Below are 13,828 nucleotides of genomic sequence, written 5' to 3' on the forward strand. Positions count from 1 at the left end.
AAAAACCCAACACCCAACCCCAACCAACCAATTTTCCCTTGCAACCGCTGCAATCGTGTCTGCCTGTCCCGCATCGGACTTGTCAGCCACAAACGAGCCTGCAGCTGACGTGGACTTTTTACCCCCTCCATAAATCTTCGTCCGGCAGAGGTCGACAGCATCGAGTCCACGCTGCTGAAGATCCAGCTGCGCTGGATGGGTCACGTCTCCAGAATGGAGGACCATCGCCTTCCCAAGATCGTGTTATATGGCGAGCTGTCCACTGGCCACCGTGACAGAGGTGCACCAAAGAAAAGGTACAAGGACTGCCTAAAGAAATCTCTTGGTGCCTGCCACATTGACCACCGCCAGTGGGCTGATAACGCCTCAAACCGTGCATCTTGGCGCCTCACAGTTTGGCGGGCAGCAACCTCCTTTGAAGAAGACCGCAGAGCCCACCTCACTGACAAAAGGCAAAGGAGGAAAAACCCAACACCCAACCCCAACCAACCAATTTTCCCTTGCAACCGCTGCAATCGTGTCTGCCTGTCCCGCATCGGACTTGTCAGCCACAAACGAGCCTGCAGCTGACGTGGACTTTTTACCCCCTCCATAAATCTTCGTCCGCGAAGCCAAGCCAAAGAAGAAAAAGAAAAAGAGTAAGGTTGGGATATGTATTAAGAAAATTTGCATCGCCCCAATGCATATGGAGAAGATTATATTCCCACACAAGAAAGATTACAAGTTGAATATGCACCCATCTTGTCTGAGCTCCAGAACCAAGATGTTCAAGAGGTTTATTGCATCCGTAAGCAGTAGTTCAATGGTTTAAGGATGGAAGGCTAATTGAAGAGAATGACCACTACCTGATCAATGAAGATCAAGATGAGTGTCATCAACTTATCTTAACATCTGTAATTCTAAGCGATACAGGAGTATATAGATGTGTGGCAGAAAACCAGATTGGTGTTTCATCAACAAATTCAGGAGGAGATTTGGCTAAAATTATGTTATGAGAATGTTACGAATACAGTAAATGCTAGATGTCAAATGGGTCAATATAATTTTCTTCATCAATTGTATTTACTCCACATAAGTTAAATAGACTTAATCCTCATTGTTCATATTAAGTGTTTTGATGTGTGAAAGAAATAGGGACTTTTTTTGCACTTAGTGTGGTCTTGTGAACAAGTGGAATGGTTTTGGAATGAACTGAGTTTATTATTAGGGCAAATTATGAAGATAAAGATACCAAAAGATACAAGAATATTTTTACTCGGAGATATTTATGAAAAGGATATAAAATTGAAATTGGACAAATACCAAGGAAATTTTTAAAGAATTTCAATAGCAACTGCAAAGAAATGAATAGCGATATCATGTAAAGATGATAGAGAAGTGTTATTAAGTAGATGGTATAATGTGATGTGAAATTGTATTCCTTTGGAAAAAAATTACATATAAAATTTTATAGCATTTGGAAACCATATATGGATTTTATGGATAATTTTCCATCCACCTCTTCTATCTTATCCACTCCTCTTAATTAGTAATTTTTAATAACAATTAATGACTGTATATGCTAATATTATTGTATATTAAACAGTAGGTGTTTCTTTTCTTTCCTTTGATGGGGATGGGGATAAAAATATAAAAGTATTTTTATATAATTGATTATGGATATTTCATTAATGTTTTATTCATTTTTTTCCTGTAATGATGCAAACATTTAAATAAAATTTAAAAAAAAGGCTGAACTAAATGTTGATGTCATTAGCTCAAACTGCAATACAACAGAAGCTACTGAGACACCCTCCTATGTCAGTGCCCAAGTTTCTCTCACATGTGAACAGAATTTGGAGGTTGAGGAATCACAGGCTGCCTCATTTAGTAGAAGAGCTTCATGATACATTTGTTAATGTTGGAACATCAATAGTAAAATTACAAATGAAAGTTAAAGGTTACCCAATACCTCGTGTTTATTGGTTTAAAAATGGAACACCTTTGCATGCCACAGATGGAATTTTGATGATTGATGATAAAGGAGATCACTCACTGGAGATTCTCAATGTTACAAAAGAAATTGGTGGTAAATATGCATCATACATCAGCAATTCATTGAGCTCAGCCTTTTCATCTGCTATTGTGCATGTTCCCCAAGCCCAGAATTGACTTTAGTTTGTTGTTTTATTGGACCTTGCCCCTTGCTCACTACACAGACTACAGACATTACTGGTCCAGAGTGGTGATAAATATCATTCTTTTTTCAAGGCTATGTGCTGGTAACCTCTGGCCTTACAAAGAAAGAAGATTGGAATATACTGTATTTGATGGTTATTTATAATTGTGTAATTATTATTTGAGACATAATAATTAGGGGCTGGTATTGTAGGAACCAGAACTCACTTGATTGCATTGTTTGAACATAGCAGCCATGGCTGTGAGGATTGGCGGTGTTCTGGGGTTCAGAGGCTGCGCATGTTCGGTTTCTTCCATGCAGATGTTATCGTTAGCAAGATTGTTAACACATTATAAGTCTTTTTGTGTGTTAGTTAATAAATCTTTATTAAAACTCATCTGGACTTCATCGTGAATTCCTTGAAGATGTCACAGTAAAGAGCCCACAGCCTCCGAATGGCTTTTATAGATAGTAGTCACTACATTTTATGTACACCATTACCACCACTGGCACCTTGTCATTTCTACACATTGTCATTCGACATGGATAGGGTTGTAAAGAGAGCTTTTTGGCATATTGGCCTTCATAAATCAAAGTATTGAGTGTAGGAGTTGGGATATTATGGTAAAGTACAATACATGAGTGAGGCCAAATTTGGAGTATTGCATGCAGTTTTGGTTACCTAACTACAGGAAAGATATTAATAAGACAAAAAGAATGTAGAGAAGATTTGCTAGGATGTTGCCCGGACTTCAGGAATTGATTACAGTGAAAGGTTAAACAGGTTAGAACTTTATTCCCTGGACCTTAGAAGAATGAGGAGAGATTTGACAGAGGTTTTTAAAATTTTGAAGGGAATAGACACTGTAAATGTAGATGGGGTTTGCATTCTGTGCAGACCCGGCACGCCTCGGTCATGGTCCTGACATCCCTGACGATGTACGGGAGGTTTCAGGACTTGATAAAGTGGTATAAGCGGGTGACACCTGGGTGGCAGAGGGACTTGTGCAGTGCCTGCAGCTGGTCGTCATGGAGCGACGCGCAGGTTCAGGAGAGGGCATTGGGGGAGTCTTTAAACTTCCCCAGATGGTACAGGATGTCGTAGCTGTATTTGCCAGCTCGACTCTCCAGCACAAGATCTTATTGTTCTTGATCTTGCCTTTGTGGGTGGTGTTGAACATGCATGCTGGTCGGTGAGGAGGGTGAAACTCTTGCCGGCCAGGTAATGGTGCCAATGGCGGTCCACCTCCACGATTGCCTGGGCCTCCTTTTTTTTTTTTTTTTTTTTAAATTTTTTCATTTTTCACACCATAAATCACATTAGCCATGATATACACTATTTCTTTTCACACATATACAGTGACTTTTTCTCCCCCCCCCCTTTCCTCCCAAACCACCCCCCCACCCCCCCCTCTCATCCATTTTAGGTATACAATCTAGGTTGCATTAAGCCAGTCAGACAATGTTGTCATTCAACAAAATTACACCAGAAATTCTACTGAGTCCATTCTTTTCTTTCCTTCTCCTTCCATCAACTTAGGTAATGTTTGTCCCCGGTAGGTTTTCGCTATTGTATTTAATGTAAGGCTCCTATACTTGTTCGAATATTTCAATATTATTTCTTAACCAATATGTTATTTTTTCTAATGGAATACATTTATTCATTTAAATTTGGTAGTTTCTTCCTTTTAATTTGGTTATGTATTCCATTAATATTTAAAGACATATAGTTCAGCGTAGCCCTTTTATATTTTGTTTATCTTCTCTTTCCGTTTTTCCATCATTACCTTTCCTCCTTTTCCATTTCTGTTTTCTTATTTTCAACTCTTTATAAGACAACATTCCTACAACATCTAACATTTTCCTTATTCTCCTATTTCTATCTTATTTATCCCCAATCTCCCCTTCACCTCCTGAGTTGTCCTTTATCCCTTGTCGGACAACCACATCTCCCCTCTCCATTTGGATTTGCGAATCCACTCGCAAGCGTCAACTGATTTTGCAGTGACCGCTATTTCCCCCCACCCCGCCTCCCCCAGAAAAGATTTCACTTTTCATATGTCACAAAGGTCCCTCTTTTAATTCCCTCCTTATTCTCTCTATTCCATTACCTTCCCTTATTAATTCTTGTCTATACTATCTATATTTTCCTCTAAGTACAGATACATTCATGTATGCTCATTGTCTCTATTCACTCTTATACCTCTTTACCTGCATACATATCAATCGTGATCATTTTTACTCTCATTACCCGTCTTCATCCCTCAGTCTATTTTTGTCTTTACCCACATACATATCAGTCGTGATCATTTTAACTCTCATTACCCGTCTTCCTCCCTCAGTCTATTTTTGTAATTGTTCTGCAAATTTTCGTGCTTCTTCTGGATCCGAGAATAGTCTGTTTTGTTGTCCTGGAATAAATATTTTCAATACCGCTGGATGCTTTAGTATAAATTTATACCCTTTCTTCCATAAAATCGCCTTTGCTGTATTGAACTCTTTTCTCTTCTTTAGGAGTTCTAAACTTATATCTGGATAAATGAAGATTTTTTGCCCTTTATACTCCAGTGGTTTGTTGCCCTCTCTTACTTTTTCCATTGTCTTCTCCAGTACCTTTTCTCGTGTAGTATATCTTAGGAATTTTACTACAATAGATCTTGGTTTTTGTTGTGGTTGTGGTTTAGAGGCCAATACTCTATGTGCCCTTTCTATTTCCATTTCATGCTGTAGTTCTGGACATCCTAGGGTCTTAGGGATCCACTCTTTTATAAACTCCCTCATATTCTTGCCTTCTTCATCTTCCTTAAGGCCCACTATCTTTATGTTATTTCTTCTGTTATGGTTTTCCATTGTATCTATTTTTTGAGCTAGTAGTTCTTGTGTCTCTTTAGTTTTTTTATTAGATTTCTCCAATTTCTTTTTTAAGTCTTCTACCTCCATTTCTGCTGCTACTGCCCGCTCTTCCATCTTGTCCATTTTTTTTCCCATTTCTGTTAAGGTCATCTCCATTTTAATTATCTTCTCCTCTGTGTTGTTTATTCTTTTTCTTAAATCCTTAAATTCCTGTGTTTGCCATTCTTTAAATGACTCCATGTATCCTTTAATAAGAGCAAGTATATCCTTTACCTTGCCTATCTTTTCTTCTTCTATTTCACCATACTCTTCCTCTTCCTCTTCTTCTTCCTCTGGGTTGACCATCTGTTGTTTCTTTGTTGCCCTTTCCTCCTCTTCTATCTTGTTTCTATTGTCTTCTGTGGTCTCTTCTTGCTGCAGGTGTTCTGCAGCTGTCGTTGCCGGCTGTGGAGATCGACTCCCCAGCTGGTCCCCCCTCCCGTCGGTGTGTTTTTTTTCATTCGCATCGCGCATGCGCGATACTTCGCGCATGCGCGGTTGCGCACTTTTACTCGGCTCTGCGAGCCATTTTTGTAGTCCATTATTTACCGACCTGAGGGAGCGGGTTTCTCTCTCCGCAGCGGGCCTCTTCGGACAGGTAAGGCCTTCACCTTTTTCCTCCTTTGTCTTCTCTTCCTCTCTTCTTACCGTTGCTTTCGACTTTTCTTTTTTTGTCGCCATCTTCTTTCCACCTTTATACTCACTTTTCTGTAACTTTTATTTCTGTGCCTTTGTGTTTTCTCTTGTTTTTCCCGACTTTTCTGGAGAGGGCTGGAGTTCACCGTCCGGCCACTACTCCATCGCGTCAAGATATCGGCCTCCTTTTCAATGGCGGAGTGCCCTAGCTCTGAACCGTGGAGGGTCCTGGGGAAGAAAATGACAAGACACCCCTCCTGGTTAAGGGTAGTGGTGAGGGCCACATCAGAGCCATTACTCTTCACCTGGAAGGGGGAGTCCTTGTCCACGTCATGCATTAAGGCGTCTGCAATATCCTGCCTGATGTGCGTGAAGGCTGCCTGCGCCTTGGGTGGGAGAGGAAGAGTTGTGGCCTGGGCCAGTGGGCGGACCTTGTCCAAGAAACAAGGAACCCACTGTGAGTAACAGGAGAAAAAGCCAAGGCACCTGCGGAGGGCCTTGAGCATGAGGGGAAGGGGCAGCTCTATTAATGGGTGCATCCATTCTGGATCCGGGCCGATGACACCATGTGCCACGATGTACCCCAGGATTGCAAGGCAGGTGGCGATGAACACGCACATCTCTTCGTTGTAATAGAGGTTCAGTTCCTCAGCCATCTGGAGAAATTTCTCCAGGAGCCTGAACCCTGTGTACATCTCCCCACCCCCACACAGTCAGATCGGCAGGGCAGCGCTCAAGGGTATTAATAGTTCGGTCCTGGGTGGCAAAGGTGATAAAGAAGGTGGTAGGGTGGATTTTGAGTTTTAGGGAGTGGGCCATGCTCAGGTGAATAAAGTTCTCGGTGCTGCCACTGTCGATTAAGAAATTTATTACCTGCCCGCTAATTTTGATGTTCATCATGGAGCGCCCGAGGCTGTGAGGGGTGTTCCTGGTTAGTGTGGTGGCCACTAGGACCTTCTCAGGGTCCGTGTCATCATTCCCCAATGGTGGAGGTGAGTTGCGGCCTGCGGCATCCTCTGCAGGCATGGGTGTGTGGCGAGAGGTGAGTGTTGGCCGGTAGCGCTCTCCATAGGTGTGATGTGCAGTAGGTGGCGATTGGCGGTGTCCAGAGGTGTGGGGTGTGTCGGGTTGTGATTGGCGGTGTCTGGAGGCCTGGGGTGCATTGGTAGGGCGGCTTGATCAACGCCCATGTTGACCACCTCATCATCATCAGTGCTGTGCTCGTTGTAGGCCTGCGAGGGCCTGGGTGACTGTGGCGCCTGCCGACACAAAATGGCGGTGCCGAGTGGGAGTGCGTGACGGTGGCCTGACTGGCCTTCCTCCCCGGCTGAGCTGGTTGCACCAGGGGAACTAATGTCACGCCGTCAGCCATCGGCGCTGGTGATGTCATCACAGGCAGCAGAAGTGACATCATTGTAGTCCACAGACATGGTGTCTTAGCAGGGCCAAGAGCTGATCCAGGTGCATGGCGTGCATGCAATGATCGTTGGTGGCGAGGCTAGAAGTAGGGCTGCCGAGGTTGTAGTGGGGGCAATGGTGTCGCCTGACAATCAAACGTGGGCGGGACTGGGTGGAAGGGGGGATGGTCATAGAGGGCTACTGAGCTGCCAGCAGGCTTTGAAAGGCATATTTTAGTGAAATGGCCTTTCTTGCCACATCTTGAGCAGCACTGATTTCTGACTGGGCAGTTTTGGTGCAATTGTCGATCTGAGACACACTGGGACCCACAGTACTTACAAGGGCATGGGGCACCCGCAGCAGCGATGTTCTTGTCCACCGTCTAGTTTTGGGCCACAGCTGCTGTCAGCGTTGACCATGTGGAGACCTGGGGAACCCTGGAGTTGAAGGCTTCGGTGTGCAGGACTGCTGCCTCCAGGGTTCGGACTACCTCCACTGTTTTGGCCAGGGAGATGATATTGTCCTCCAGCAACTTCTACCTGACAGCTCTTGAGTGTAGACCCTGGACGCAGGCATCCCTGATCAACCTTTCGACCTCCCTTTTGTTCACTCTGGGTTCTGCCAGGCACAGTCGGGCTAACTCACATAGGGCTCCCAGGTAGGACTCAGCCATCTCTCCGGGCAGCTGGGCATGAATACTCAGAAGGTACCTTGCGAAGACCACGTTTGTGGGAGGTATGTAGATGGTTTCTAGGGTGTTCATTGCTTCAGAGTACTTGGTGCAGTTTTTGAGGTCCTGGAAAGCTCGGGAACTCAGCTTCGAGTGGAGTAAGATGAGGCTTTTCCTGTCGGAGTCTAGGATGTCATCGGCATGTGCCTCGATGATTGTTTCGACCATGTGCTTCCAGTTTTTGAAGTGTGCCTGTGCTTCTGAATGGCATGGGTCGACTTTGAGGCTCCGGGCACTCAGGAGCTTCTCCATTATAGTTCAAATTTTATGTAGAATAAATTATGATGCGCTATCGAGCAAAAAGCAGACACAAAACATAAAGTCTGTTTAAACAGGCTTCATTCTACATTAACTTCCACAGAGCTGGCTGTGAGAATGCTGTGCTGGCTCTGAGACTGACCTCGAGTGGCCGGATCTAGCTTATATCCCGGAGGGTGATTGGCAGCCAACCAGGTGGGGCATGGTCCATTCAGGTTAGCTGATTGACAGCCGGCCAGGTGTTGCCTTGTCCTCCAGTGCTCTTCTGCAGGTACACAGGTTTCCACCTGCAGTAGGCTAGTGGTGTATCACCACAGAAGAGTATCAGGTTCTGTGGGTTCACAGAGAGATGAGTCTGGACACAACTGTTACATTCACACAAAACTTTAATTAACACATGGAAGACAACAAGGGAAAACATTAAACGGTACTCAATTACTAATTCACTTAAGCAACGATAAAGACATTCACCTCGGACCTTGGTTGGACTCTGACAATAGTGAACCTATACTCGACATGCTCACACACTACAAACCAGGACACTCACACACACCCAGTTCCCTGTACCAACAGGTGTGCGGCTCTCTGCAAGTATTGATCTATGACAATACTATGGCTCAGCTTCAGTGTAGTGCACATCTTACCCATGATACTTCCAGCAGTGTGAATCAATGTCCAGGGCTTGGACATCTCTGGAAATGTCAAGGGATAGCATGGTGATGACTGTCTGGGCACTATACTTAGGGAGCGCCCAAGCGTGAGGCCAAGGTGCAGGATGCAGAAAGCAACAGAGGGTTCTGGCACCTGATAGATTATTTAAAAAAAAAAATTTATTAATAGTTTTCCCACATAAACTCCAATAATTGTCAATATCATTATCAGCGATATCCACATTAATAACATTTTGTATTTGTTAATTCCTTACAGTACTCTCATGGAGTTTGAGTGATTTTTTAAATATTCCTTTCCCCTATGATGTTAAACATTTAACATAAAACTAATTATACTTACACACAATGACCAAGAAACTCACCCTGATGAATGATCTTGCACTGCCTGCTCACAGACGTTGGTGGTAAGGGTGCTCAGATTTGCAAGCCAAACCAGAGAAACCAGACATGCGATTCGGTGACCAGACAAATTTCTGAGGCAGAGGGAAAGAATGTGCTGTGTGATGGTGTTCTATACAGTGCTAATCTGTGCTTCTAGCTAATAATGACTCTAGGTGATTTAAATTAGCCAATGGCAAGGTGTACACTAATGGATCACCTGTCAACCTTGATTGACAGGTAATGTGATTTCCAAATAAGTTTCAGACAGGGAGGACACATGATGACCCGCAATACACACATTCTAGACAGGCAGGGAGGTCATGTTTCCTCCACATACAACATGTTACTGGGGGGAGATCTGGTTGTGCTCCTGATCTTCCATCTCTTGGTTGGTTAGTATTCTTCTCCTGTAGCTGGAGAGTCATGGCATCTGGACTGCTTCCACTCTCCTGGAACTGACAGGGGTCCAGCAGTCTCTCCACTGCTCCCTATCTCCTGGAGCTGTGGTGGGGGGCATAGCCTCTCCACTCCTTCTGGTCTCCTGGAGTGGGGGGAGGGGGGAGGTGGAAACAGCCTCTGCACTACTCCCGATCTCTTGGAGTTGTGGGGGGGGGGGGCACAGTCTTTCCACTGGTCCTGATCTCCTGGGGTCCGGCGAGCACTGACTCTGCCTTGCTACGGCCTCCTGAGGCTCAGGGGTCGCTGGGTGCTGAACCTTCCTCTGTCAGGCTTAATTGTGATCTGTTTTTTTGCTTTCTTTCCTCTCCATCTTTGCACTTCTTCTGTCTGTGTCCAGCACTTGTACCAGCTTCCTCCTCAGATGCCGAGAGGATATTGGCTTCTGTTTGTGTCTTGACCTTTTTCTTCCCCCTGCTTGCAGAGTCTGTTGATGGTTTCTTTCCTGGGGCTTCTTGGGTTTTCTTTCGGTTCCCCTCCATCTGACATTTTCATTCCACACATATCTCCTCCATCACCTCTGCCTCCTCAGGAGGGGCCTCCAGATCTGTGGCTGGGATTTGAGGGTTGGAGCTGGATGTGCTTGAGGGATCTCCTCTCTACCCCTGATTTCAGTCTCTGTCACAGTCTGTAACTGTGAGTTTCAGTCACAGTTGAGGTTGAGGTGATGTTGACCTCACTGGGGGTGGGGGTGTTGTCCATTTGCTCCCTTGTTGCCTGTGCGTAAGTAGCTATGCATTTTGGGCAGGCTCTGTAGAGGTGGCCTGCTTCCCTACACATGTTGCAGCACAGCTCTCTCCACTGTCCTTGGTCAGGTGGCCCTCCTCCTTGCAGTTTTTGCAGATGACTACGCTGCATTGGGCTGCCACGTCCCAGTTTGTTGCAATTCCTGCACACTCTGTGCTCTCCGGCATAGACCAGCTACCCAGAGTTCCCTACAATGGCAAATACCGGGGGGCAGTGGATGATGGCCCCTTTGTCCTCTCTCAGCTTCACCTTCATTTGGCATTTGCTGGTCCAGATTCCAAACGTGTCTTTGACATTCACACAGGTCTCTGTGCCCTCGACATAACAGCCAGAAAGGAAGGTGAGCTTATCCACAACTTCCATGTGTGGATTGAACATATGCACCATTATCCTTCTGTGTGGGAAGGGTGAAGGATGACTGCACATTGAGTAGAGAGATTGGAGCCACGTTCCCCTTCTCCTAGAACTCCCAAAGCAACCTCTGCCGTCCAGTCGGGGGTCTTGAATGTCACATTGAAGTGACTGCTGTCCGCAGCATCCTGGAGGCAATGGTTGTCCTTCGCCTCAAATTTGAGGCATTCCATCAGGACCTTATGCACAAAGAGGTAAAAACAGCGATCCCTTGCTAAGGTCCTTTGCTGCCACTCTGACAGTGTACAGGATTCTGAGGCCTACTGAAGAAGGGTTTCCTGTTGCAGCCATCCTCATGGAGCTGCTGGAGGTGGGCTTAATGCTGGAAAGGGTGTTCGATTGCTCGTCCAATCCCATGTATCCATGTCTGTGTCAGCAGGCCAGCTCACAAAAGGTGATCTTCTGCTCTGAAATGTCCTTTCAGGTGTCTTCTTCTTCTTTCGCCTTCTTCCGTGCTGAGGCTATAGCTCATCACTTCTCACAGATCCAGTTGATCAGTTCTTATAAGAACTACACTTGGTCTTAGCCAAAAGGTCAAGAAGCAATGTCCATATTCCAACAGACCTGCCTTGCCAACGAAATAGTGTTGCCTGGTCCTTGGAGTGGAAAAGTGCAAACATATATACAGACACAACATACACATATGCAGAGTACAAATGAAAATATATTACAATAACTATTCTCAATGATTAGTAGAGTCACAGAGAGTCATTTTTGAAGTTCAGCAGTCTCACTGCCCATGGGAAGGAGCTGTTTCTCAGCCTGATGGTTCTGGCTCTGATCTCTTTCCCGAGGGAAGTTGGTGGAAAATGCGGGGAGGGTGGGGGGGGGAGGTGGGGGGGGGAATTAGGGGTTTTGCGAGATGAAGGGCTGGAAGAGGGAGGAAAATGTTGGGATGAGGGGTAGGAGGAAAAGGTGGGGGCTGAAGGGGAGGACGATTAAAGTAGGGGCCGAGGAGAGGAGGAGGAGGAGGAGGAGGAGGAGGAAGGGGTGGGCAGTGAGCAGGAAGAGAAGGGGTGGGGGCTGAGGGAGATGAGGAGAAAGGGATGGGGGCTGAGGGGGAGGAAGAGAAAGGAGTAGGGTCTGAGGGGGAGGAAGGGAAGTGAGGGCTGAGGGGAGGAGGAAGGGAAGGGGTGGGAACTGAGGGGAGGAGGAAGGGAAGGGGTGGGAACTGAGGGGGGGAGGAGGAGGAGGAGGAAAGGGTAAGGCTAAGGGGAGGAGGAGGAAGGGGTGGGGACTGAGAGGCAGGAGGAAGGAATGGGGCTCAGGGGGAGGAGGAGGAAAGGAAAGTGTGGGGCTAAGGGGGAGGAGGAGGAGGAAGGGAAGGGGTGGGAACTGAGGGGAGGAGGAAGGGAAGGGGTGGGAACTGAGGGGGGGAGGAGGAGGAGGAGGAGGAGGAGGAGGAAAGGGTAAGGCTAAGGGGAGGAGGAGGAAGGGGTGGGAACTGAGAGGCAGGAGGAAGGAATGGGGCTCAGGGGGAGGAGGAGGAAAGGAAAGTGTGGGGCTAAGGGGGAGGAGGAGGAGGAAGGGAAGGGGTGGGGGCTGAGGGGGAGGAGGAGGAGATGTTCAGGCAAGTTCTTTTTATATTGATTGGTAAGTGCCTGGACAGGCTGTCAGGAATAGTGGTGAAAACAGATGCAATACTGGCATTTAACAGGCTTTTAGATAGGCACATTAATATACAGGGTAGAGAACAGTGGTTCTCAACCTTTTTCTCTCCAATCATATACCACAAAGTAATCCCTGTGATTAGTAAGGGATTGCTTAAGGTGGTAGGTGAGTAGGGAAAAAAAGTTTGAAAGTCAGTATTTTAATCGTCGCTCATTGACTTGTTATGTGCACAGTTTCAGAACTCCAAAGAGTTCTCAAGCAAAACATTTAGTAACAATTGGTTCTAGAGCAGTGGTTCTCAACTTTCCCTTCCCACTCACATCCCACCTTAAGCAATCCCTTACTAATCACAGAGCACCAATGGCATAGGAATTATTTAAAGTGGTATGTGAATGGAAAGAAAAATGTTTAGAACCACTGGACTCGAGGGATATGTAAAACATGTAAACACATGCAAGTTTTAGTTTAGTTTGGACATCATGTTTGGTGCAGACAAGTAGGCTGAAGGGCCTGTTCGTCTGCTATATGCTCTAAGATGAGGCCAGCCAAAATTAGCTGCCCATGTCCTAACTTACATCGTCCCCATTTGTCCACCACCCTCACGCAAAATAACCTGCTTTGACTCCTAGTGAAACAATGTCCATTTCTTTTTATTTTAATCCTTATTTTTAAATTGTCTGGTCTTATCCGTCCTATGTAATAGCTTTCAGCCTAGCATCATCTCTAAGACATGCTTTCCAAGCTTCTTAGCAGGCGTGAGTTAAAACAAAAGATTTTGATTTAATCAAATAAATGGTGCTGTCAATGTGGTGAGAACATGTCATAAATATCCATTGCAATACCTGTCAAGCATTTTTGTAACCGTGATAATTTTGTAAGATAAGTATTCCTCCAGTTTTAGTGTCTTGGCAGCCTATTATTGATGAACATCCTCCCCAACTCCAACCACGCTTTATAAGCACATCTTAAAAATTTATTCTATCAACCTCTTGGATAATATTTTCCTTTGTAAGTCAGTGGCAGATTTGTTATGGTAATGATTCTGTGGAAATACCCTTGGAATTTTGGAACATTAATTACATTAAATAGTGTAGGAGCAAGAGTCCATTCTTGTTGCTGTCAGAGAGAAAATATTTGCATCACACTGGGCAATAAATTTTTTTTCAAAAGGTTTGCTACCTGAAAAAATAAATTGGGGATTATGAGAGACAACTTCAAGCTTATTACAAACATAATTAGGAAGTTGGAGAAATATTAAATCAACTTTTATTGAATTTAGCATATCTAATCACATAATAATGCTGACATGTTGTGATTGTTCAACTGACCTAAAAATGTTTTGCCGCTGATTTTCGTTTGTACTCAGCATCTGATGCCTTTCGTGTCATTGTCCAACAATAGTCGGCCAGCAGTGATGGATTCCAGTTGCCCTGATACCCCTTTTCCATGGTCACAATGCCCTGGTGAAATCTTTCACTA

At 45.2% G+C, this 13,828-nt stretch overlaps 1 protein-coding gene across 6 annotated transcripts in view; it reads left to right on the top strand.

Annotated features, from left to right (window-relative positions):
* The window catches only part of LOC138747657 (uncharacterized), a 123,916-nt gene that overhangs the window by 72,148 nt on the left and 37,940 nt on the right, over positions 1-13,828 (top strand). The gene's annotated exons all lie outside the window — the stretch shown is intronic.

Source organism: Narcine bancroftii, chromosome 1 (assembly GCF_036971445.1).
Source record: "Narcine bancroftii isolate sNarBan1 chromosome 1, sNarBan1.hap1, whole genome shotgun sequence".
NCBI classification, from domain to species: Eukaryota; Metazoa; Chordata; class Chondrichthyes; order Torpediniformes; family Narcinidae; genus Narcine; species Narcine bancroftii.